Genomic DNA, 9881 nt, shown 5'->3' with positions numbered 1-9881 from the left:
CTATGCTCTAATACAAAGACATGTGTTTGATAATTCTTTTAAGTTATTTTCTGTTTTTAAAATGAAATCTAATTTTGATAACTTCAATTGATGCATTGAATACATTATTTTATTTGTTTTGTTTAATATTTGATTTGTTAAAGTTGAATAATTTCACAGAGAAGGGAAGATTTATTTTTATATGAATGTAAATTTAATCACAGTAGTTGGATTTTACTGTATGGCTGACTGAATTTATATGAAACAGATAATAAATCAAGAAAATACCACACTGGTTAAAATATGCATCCAAAGATATTACAAATTTGTTTAAAATCCTGCTGAATAATGTATGCTTATATGACATAAGAATGGCTTTATATGCCAGTTCAAATTCAACAAACATTTATTAAGTGCTTATGTAACTAGGCAACACAGTGAGTACTATTCTGGCGCTGAAATTAGGAAGTCTGAATTCAAATCCCACCTCAGACATTTGCTACTTATGTGATCCTGGTCAAGTCCTATTACTTCTGTCTCAACAGCCTCATCTGTAAATGAGGGGTAATAAAAGAGCCTACTTCCCAAATCCTTATAATGATAAAATTAGATTAGAATATTCGTCAAATGTTACAGAGCTATGTATCAATGGCAACTATTATTTTATTATTATTATTTATTTTACTATGTTCTAAAAATAAAAAGGTGGATATGAGAAATACTATATGAATAGGTCATATGAATTGGTTCTTGAAAGAAGCAAGGGAGCAAGAGATTCAACAGACCTAAAGTTGAATGGTTAGGTGGCACAGTAGATAGAGATTGGGGTTTGGAATTAGGAAACTCATCCTGCGTTCAAATCTAACCTCAGAGACTTATTAGCTGGGTGACGATGGGCAAGCCACTTAACCCTGCTTACCCCAATTTCCTTTTCTTAAAATAAGATGGAGAAGGAAATGGCAAAAACACCCCATTATATTTGGCAAAGAACATCCCAAAAGGAGTCACAAAGTGTCTAACACAACTGAAATGACACAACAACAACCAAAGTTGAGAATCTTGTCTAAGAATACTGAAACAGATTTTTGTCTCGAGTTTCTTTGACCTCTCTTCCTATGGTAAAACCATCATCCTGGGTAGTCCTGCACTGCATGCTTCCTAGCTTTCCAATTTCTTCCCTAAAATGTGTTGATAAGAACAGAAAACAGAACTACAGATGTATGGCTTGACCAGAGCACAGAACATTGGAAGTTTCACAGCTCTAGTTGTGGGGATTATATCTCTCTCTCCCTTAACAGTACCTACAATTCCATTAGTATTCTTGGCTCCCATATCAAGTTGTTGATGCATTTAGTCCATTGCAAATCTCATATTATGAAGCAAAAACTGGGAAATGTTTAATTTTTTAAAAATGAGTTTCTTGATTCATTTTTATACCTCATTCATTTCTTGATATAGTACCCTCATATACACAGATTCAGTGATAATTCCCTTAAAATAAAGAAAATCAATAAAGCAAAGTGAATAAATGATGTGAATGTGTCCGACAGCATTCTCAACACCCAACAACTATAATCCTCTCCCTGGTGAAAGAAGGGAAACAAGTATATTTCAAAACATGTCTCCTGTAGCTAACTTGTAATGATGGTCACTCAGTTTGCCTTTATTTTAGGGTTCTTTTCATTTCCATTAATTGTGACTGATTTTGTTGTATTTTTGGATTTGGTTATTTCCCTCTGCATCAAATCATGCAAGACTATCTTCTTCTCCACCCACCAAAGATTTGGATTAGGCTCCTGGATTTTTTAGCCATCTTTTCTCCATTTTGTACTTATAAAGTTGATTATTTTTTTAATACAATCCTCTCTTTGAATTTATCCAACTTGAGTTTCATCTTACTTAGTTTGACCCAGTGTTTCAACCTATCCAGATATTTTTGACTCCTGAAACTCTTCTCAAGCATCTTGGTTATTTTTACTGGCATCTACGAATCTGATAAGCATAACATCTCTTCTTTCATCCAAATCATTGATAAAAATGTTAAACAGAAAACATCTGGGCAAAGATCCTGGGGTACTCTGCTAGACAATGTATTAGCAAATATTGCTTTATTTAAGGCTTTATTTTGATATGTTATTCTGGATGTTTATTATTTTTATAATGATGCTATCCTCATACTTCTTTCATCATAATAACAGACCCCATTACATCATTGTGAAGCAATGAGCATAGTTATTTTGTCAGGTTTTTTTTGCAACTTTGTATCCAAAATTGCTATGTTTTTCTTTAAAGAAAAAGGCTTACGGTATTTTTCTCAGTTTGTACATGCATAATAAGCTGATGTGAAAAAGAGAAGAAATTGGGCTTTCTTCAGAAATGCTTTTGAATATAAAATCCTATCTTTTCTGTACTAAATTATAATCTTATATTCAGAATATTCTAGCACCATCTGCACCATTCTGTCATATTTGGATAGGATGAAAACATTTGGTCACACAAGTTCATGATAGATAGTTACCAAGTTTCCCAAGGTAAAAGTTACTAGCTTATGGATCATAATTTATGTAACTGGTTAATCTCAATTTGAGATCATCAGAACACAGATCTAAAGCTGGAAGAAAGTCTAGCAATCTAATTCAACTCTCTCCTTTTACAAATGAAGAAAAATGCCAGAGAGGTGATATGACTGTTCTGTTACATATGTAGCTTAGGTAGAATTTGATCACAGTCATCCAAATCCAATTCTTGCTCTTTGTACCCTATTGCCTCTTTAGGGTGATGGAGGCCCCTTTTCAGCCCAGAGATTGAGAAATGTTCTTTGAGATGTTTTACGCCGTTATGCCTACTGATTTTGCTTGTTAATGCCTGGAATCATGTTGAGGAGCATTCTTAAAACCATTGGAAACATTGCTTTTTTTGCCACCTGCTAGTTTTCCACTGTTCCAATACTAAGGTAGCCAGGGCAGCTAAACTATGGGGGGGCAGCAATCAGTAATTGTGGGCAAGAGTCCCAAGGACTATACAAGCATCCCTCCCACTCTGAGCTTGTCAGTAGGCAGCAGATGAAAGCAAGAAAGGGCAGAACTTGTGAGTGAGTTGTTGGACATAAGTCTAGGCCATTCTGTATTTACTCTAGGGCAATTTGTTGTGAAGGAAAGAGAAATTGGGGTTAGGTGAGAATTTTCTATCAAAAAATAGCTAAGTACAGCTCTGAAGATCTTTTGTTTCTGTGTGGCTCTCCCTATGTGTCTCTTAGACACGAAGAATATCAAAAGGTTGGACAGTGATGAATTCAAAATATAAGGTAAGTGATAGCTGTTCCCTTTACAACATCTCATGGGATGTTCTTAATTTTTTCTCTCAATTTCCTATGTCAGAGATTATAGAAGCCTAACAGAAGGAAAATGCAGAATGTTAACATTAACAGTCACAGAGATTATAGGTAGAAAGGTACAATCCTACCATTTTTGTATTCCTTTTGTACCAGAAACAAAATTTTCACATTGAAACAGTATTATAAACGGTGATTATGTTCCCAAAGAACCAACAAATGCCTTTTAAAAATAGAGTGAAGCTGAAACATTAGGTATTTGCAATGAAAGATAATAGAAAGCAATACTATTATAAATAAATAGGAAAGGTTCATGGGCTGACCTGAGAACCTATCTACCATTTATAATAGTGACTGCAGAAAAATGTACTCTGGGGTCCACAGATCTGAAGGTCAGACATATTTCTAGAATATATCAGGTTGTAAGACAAGTCATTTCTATAACAGAGTACTCATTTGTTCTTCATAAATTCAAGTCATCAGGTATAGGCAAAGTATATCCCAGGGTATTGTACAAATTGGCAAATGTGATTGCTGCATTTTGAAAGCTCATGGAGGACATATATAGCTAAAGTCTGCTCCTTTTCAAGGAAGATAAGAGAGGAGAGTCCTCAGTCCATATAACATTGAGCTTTACTTTAATTCTTGACAAAGATTTAACTAGAAAAGTAGTGAGTAAATATTGTGAGGAGGAAATTATAACTACAAAGAAGCTACATAGTTTCAATGAGAACAGGTTATACTGGGCTGTTTTTGGTATTTTGGCCAGATACTAGGTTTGTTGGATAGGAGAATGCTATAGATGTAATGAACTGAGATTACAATGGCAAAACATTTACTAAAATTTATCGTGGTTTTTTTGGACATGATAAAGAAATATGGTCTAAATGATAGTAAAATTGCATAGATGAAGAACTGGTTGAAAGGATCAGTGAAAGGATGGTCATTAATAGCTTGATGTCTACTTTGGGGAAGATCTCTTTTTTATTATTTTTCTTTATTTTATTCCTGCAATAAATGTACACATAAGTTTTTCAAGATTATATAATTATGTTCTCTCCTTCCCCCCTCCCAGAATGAACAAGCAATTCCACTGGGTTATCTATGTATTATTGCTCAAAACATATTTCCATATTATTCATTTTTGTAACAGGGTAATCTTTTAAAACCAAAACCCAAATCATATACCCAAATAAACAAGTGATAAATTATGTGTTTTCATCTGCATTTCTACTCCTACAGTTCTTTCTCTAATGTGGATAGCATTCTTCTCATAACTCTGGGATATCTCTTGACCCTGCAGTGTCTCAGGAATCTATAACTTGTCACTATTTTCTGTCATTTTTATTGACTTGACTAGAAGCTTAGGTGACATGTTTGCTAATTATCAGATGATAATAAGATGGATGAGAAAGTTATCACATTGAATGATAGATAAATTCCATCTTAATCCAAATCAAATAGGATAATATCCAACAAGAATGATAAAGATAAAATCTGACAGCTGGAGCTCAAAAAATGAATCTTAAAAGTAAAATGGGAAAAGTGTGTTGGGATTATATTTTATCTAAAAAAGATTTGAGGATTTTTAATAGATTGCCAACTCATAGTTTGACAAAGAAATAAAAAGAAAAATTAATAGGAATTTTAGCCACATTAAGTATGGCATAGTGTTCAGGAAATGGTTAAGTTTCACTGAGCAAGTGAAAGTCCCACTGTAACTCTACCCCATTCAGACCACTTTTGGAGCTGGCTTCAGTTCTCAGCATCTCAATTTAAGAATACTGGAGAGTGTCCAGAGAAGGACAACTAGGATAGTGAAAAGCCTTGAGTCCTTAATATATAAGAATAGTTTGAAGGAACTGGACATGTTTAGCCTGGAGAAATGAAGACTCCACGATTAGATTCTATTATCTGTCTTCAAGTATTTAAGGGGCTATCAAAGTAGACATGTTCCACTTAGCCCCAAAGGGTAGAACCATGAACAATTAGTAGACATTTCAGAGGGACAAATGTAAGCTGTTGATAGTAGGAAAGGCTTCCAAACAGTTTGAGCTGTCCAAAAATAGAATGAGGTGGTGGTCTCAAGAGGTAGTATTTTACTTGGAGATCTTTAAGCAAAGCCTGGACACACACTTTTTGGACATTTTAGAATGGAGTTTCTTTTAACGTATGAACTAGAATAAAAAAACTGCTGAGGTCTTTTCCAATTCTCAAATTCTGTGATTTTTTTTTGTCTTTTCTTGCATATTTTCTTATAATATTTTTCCTCGCTGTTTGTACCTCCTATCTTTTCAAAGGAGAAAATGGTCAAAAGGAAGAAGTATGAAAAGCATTGCTGAACTGTAATTGAAACCATCTGCTTCTATACAACTGTAACTCATTTTTCTTTCTAGAGATCTCAATCTCTAGTCCTTGTCCTTTCTTTCTGTTTACTGTTTCCATATGATATGCTCTCCAAAGTTCAAGTTTTGCTTGCAGCTATTTCATCTCCTGGTCTATTATCTAATTTAAACCTCCTTTCCCCTCTTCCCAATCTACATGTTTTTTTTATTGTGTTTAATATATTTTTACTTCAAAATGTTTTTGTGTGTATGTATTTGTGGAAGTAGATTAAATTCTCCTTTTTCTGGTTTAGTTAAGAGTGAGCTTGTACGTGATGCCTGTACCCTTGAGTTTTTCTTTCATGTTTGTATATTATTCTTCTTATATAGTCCAATTATAAGAAACAATTGAAGTATTATTATTTTTTGTCACTTTTTCTAGCATGTTCCTCTTTCCTTACCTTTATTTTCCTCTCTTAAGACCAGCAAAATAGAGCAAAATTACTCCAGTGCCCTCTATTTTTCTTATTTATTTCTTATTTCTCTCAATTCTTGAAATTTCATTAGAATCCCGTTACTCCTGTCTCTGACAGACTAAAAACATGTCATCATCATTTAATCCCTTCCAATTGCTGGAGTGTGTTTACCATTGTATATTTCTCTTGACTCTTTTGCTTGCCTTTGAAAGTTCATACTCAAGACAGATTCAAGAAACCAACATATACAGTTCAACAGGATAAAAAATAACTACAATGGAAAAAATAAACAAGTACAAAAGTGAATGTTACCGAATTATTTTTTTTAAATAAGCATGACTCAGGGGGGACAGCTGGATAGCTCAATGGATTGAGAGTCAGGCCTAGAGATTGGAGGTCCTAGGTTCAAATCTGGCCTCAGACACTTCTTAGCTGTGTGACCCTGAGCAAGTCACTTGACCCCCATTGCCTAGCCCTTACCACTCTTCTGCCTTGGAATCAATACACAGTATTGGTTCCAAGAAAGAAGGTAAGGGTTTTTAAAAAAAGCATGACTCAAAAGAAGAGATATTAGAAGGACCTCTCAACCCACTCCTTCATAGAAATGAGGAATCCACAATTGTTGCAAATTGCACATATTTTGAACTGTTTCAATATATTAATAGCTTATGCTGATTTTTCCTCTTATTTTTCTTTATTTGTTATTTGGGTTCTCTCTCTAGGAAGAGTAAAGAAAAAGGAAAACTTTGGGGATATAAAACTATAGGGTTATATTAGAATATATTAGGGAAAACTTCAATGTAAAAATACAATTCCTCACTATAAATGTATATTAAATTTCTGTTTGGCTGTGTTATTTTTATTGAGAATGCTTTGAAGTTTTCTATTCCATTAAAGATCGTTTTTCCCCTGTAGTCTTATAGGATAAGTTATTCTTGTTTGTAAGCTTTTGTCTTTTTGCCTTTTGGAATATTATATACTTGATTCTCTCTTCTTTGAAGAAATCACTACAAAGTCTTATGTGATTCTGACTGTGACTTTCTAGTACTTGAACTTTTTCCTCCTGGCTACTTACAGTATTTTTTTCTTTGTCTAAGATTCTGGTTTTGTTTTTTGTTTTTGTTTTTGTTTTTTTGCTATGACATTCCTGGCAATTTTCATTTTTATGTTTTTTTTTTCTTTTTCAGGAGGTAACTGGTTTTTTTTTCCTATTTTAACTTTAGGTCTGGGCAGTTCATTTATTTCTTGTAATTAGATAATACAAGTGATTTTTTTGTTTCAGTATGATTTTCAGGGAATTTGATGATACATAAAATTTCTTTCCTTAATCCATTTTCCAAGTCAATTATGTCTGATTGCATAGAGCTATTTTTCAGTTTTTAGATTTCATCCTAATACTTCCTACCATCTGATGGAGTCATTGAGTCCTTTGTTGCATTCTAACTCTAAGAAATACCATTACTTAGATATTGTTTTCTACAGTCTATCCTAAAGCATTTTCCTCCTAATTCTTTTCTTTAGGTTTATTATTTTCTTTATTTATTTTAACACTATTGCTTTATTTCTTCTAGTCATTCTGTAGTTTTTGGGGCCAGGCCTTTGGTTTCTCGGAAACTCTGTATTTGTTGTGAAATTACCATTTTTTTTCAGTGAGTAATTTTGAGATGTCTCTTTATCTATAATCTTCCTCCATAGTATTCAATGTCTTCTTCTGTTTACACGTATGCCCACCTTCAGTTGCTGGTTTGGAACTTAGAACCATATCCTTGGATAGGATGGCCAAGCACTGTTTAGTTGGTTGTTTTTTTTTAAACCCTCACCTTTTGTCTTGGAGTCAATACTGTGTATTGGCTCCAAGGCAGAAGAATGGTAAGGGTAGGCAATGGGGGTCAAGTGACTTGCCCAGGGTCACACAGCTGGGAAGTGTCTGAGGCCAGATTTGAACCTAGGACCTCCCATCTCTAGGCCTGGCTCTCAATCCACTGAGCCACCCAGCTATCCCCCCCCCCCCACTATTTAGTTTTGATACCAATTAATTGGGTTCCTGTCAGAGAAAGACAGAGACAGAGAGACAGAGAGAGAGACATGAGACAGAGAGACAGAGAGAGAGAGACAGAGAGAGACATGAGATAGAGAAAGAGAGAGAGAGAAAGAGAGAGAGAGACAGAGAGAGACATGAGACAGAGAGAGAAAGAGAGAGAGAGAGACAGAGAGAGAGAGAGAGAGAGACAGAGAGAGAGAGAGAGAGAGACATGAGACAGAGAGAGAAAGAGAGAGAGAGAGACAGAGAGAGAGAGAGAGAGAGACAGAGAGAGAGAGAGAGAGAGAGAGAGAGAGAGAGAGAGAGAGAGAGAGAGAGAGAGATTGGAGAGATTGAATGCTAGCAGGTTTCAGAGTCTGCTTGGAGCATCTATATTAAGAGCATTGCTGTCTTTATGGTCCTCTGCAGAGTCTTATATTGCTCTTTCCTTCTGTACCCCAGAGACATATTAGTCATAGTGCTTCCTACACGTGGCTCAATATTCATGATCAAAGTAGAATTCTGTGGTTTTCTGATCCATCCTTACAAATCTTCCTTGACCAAATGGTCTAGACTTCTTGCCTCCTGGTCAGGGTCCTGCAGTCTTTAAAGCATTCTATAATCTATTTCTTAACCTGATCCCCAATAATAGAAATAAGAGGTCTTTGAGAACCCGTGGGGGGGGGGGCTTCCAACTTGTTTTGTTGTGCTTAAGTTGGTTTCTCTTTTTGAAAAATTCCACAGACCTATGGCTGACTTTTTGTTCAATCCTGAGATAAATAGTGGTGCTTACCAAGATTTCTCTTTGAATCTTTTCATCATTATTAAGTTTGGTGCTATTTTTAGAACTTTACTGGAGTTTGGAAGAGTTTGGCTCCTTTGTTTATGTCCATACTGCCAACTTAACTGAAAAACCACTATAATAGCAGGTTTTTTAGTATGTTTGAAAGTCTGTGTGTGTGTGTGTGTGTGTGTGTGTGTGTGTGTGTGTGTGTGTGTGTTTAAGGATAGAGGAAAATTGCTGATGTTTGAAGGTAACCAAGAAGTAACCCATAGACAGAGAGAAATTAAGAATGATAGGAATGAAAAAAGGGAGGGAAAGAGAGATGAGAGCATCTCTCCTTGCTGAAGAAGAAGAAAGGGAAGAAAATTAAGGGCACTTGTCTAATCATTTTTCTGTCATGTCTGACTCTTCGTGACCCTATTTGGGATTGTCTTGGTAAAGATACTGTAGTGGGTTTGCCATTTCTTTTTCTAGTTCATTTTCCAGATGAGGAAACCGAAGCAAACAGAATTAAATGACTTGCTCAAGATCATACTGCTAGTAACTGTCTATGTCCAGATTTGAATTCAGATAGTTAGTTGAAACTTCCTGATTCCAGGCCTGGCACTTTATGCACTATGCCACCTAGCTTCCCCACAAGCACTTGAAGAGAACCAAATATGGGTGGAAATCAAGAAGAGTCATCTCTAAGCTTTAGTTTTCTCATCTGTAAAATTAAGGGATTAGATGAGATGACTTCTTAAGATCCTTCCTAGCTATATGTCTATGACTTTACTATATACTGTGATTATTTTTTGTTCCATCTTTTCTCAAAGTCTAGCATTTTCACATTTTAATCACTGGCCTTTAAAGGCTGGAGAATTTTATACTTTTGAGGTAAACCAAGATTTCAGGAGGTATCACCTATAGATTCTGCCTCACAGTGCTAGCTAATACTCCTACATAATACCCATCACACCGGAGGCAC

This window comes from Gracilinanus agilis, chromosome 3 (assembly GCF_016433145.1).
Source record: "Gracilinanus agilis isolate LMUSP501 chromosome 3, AgileGrace, whole genome shotgun sequence".
In the NCBI taxonomy this organism is placed as follows: domain Eukaryota; kingdom Metazoa; phylum Chordata; class Mammalia; order Didelphimorphia; family Didelphidae; genus Gracilinanus; species Gracilinanus agilis.
Note: the sequence above shows the minus strand (reverse complement) of the source record.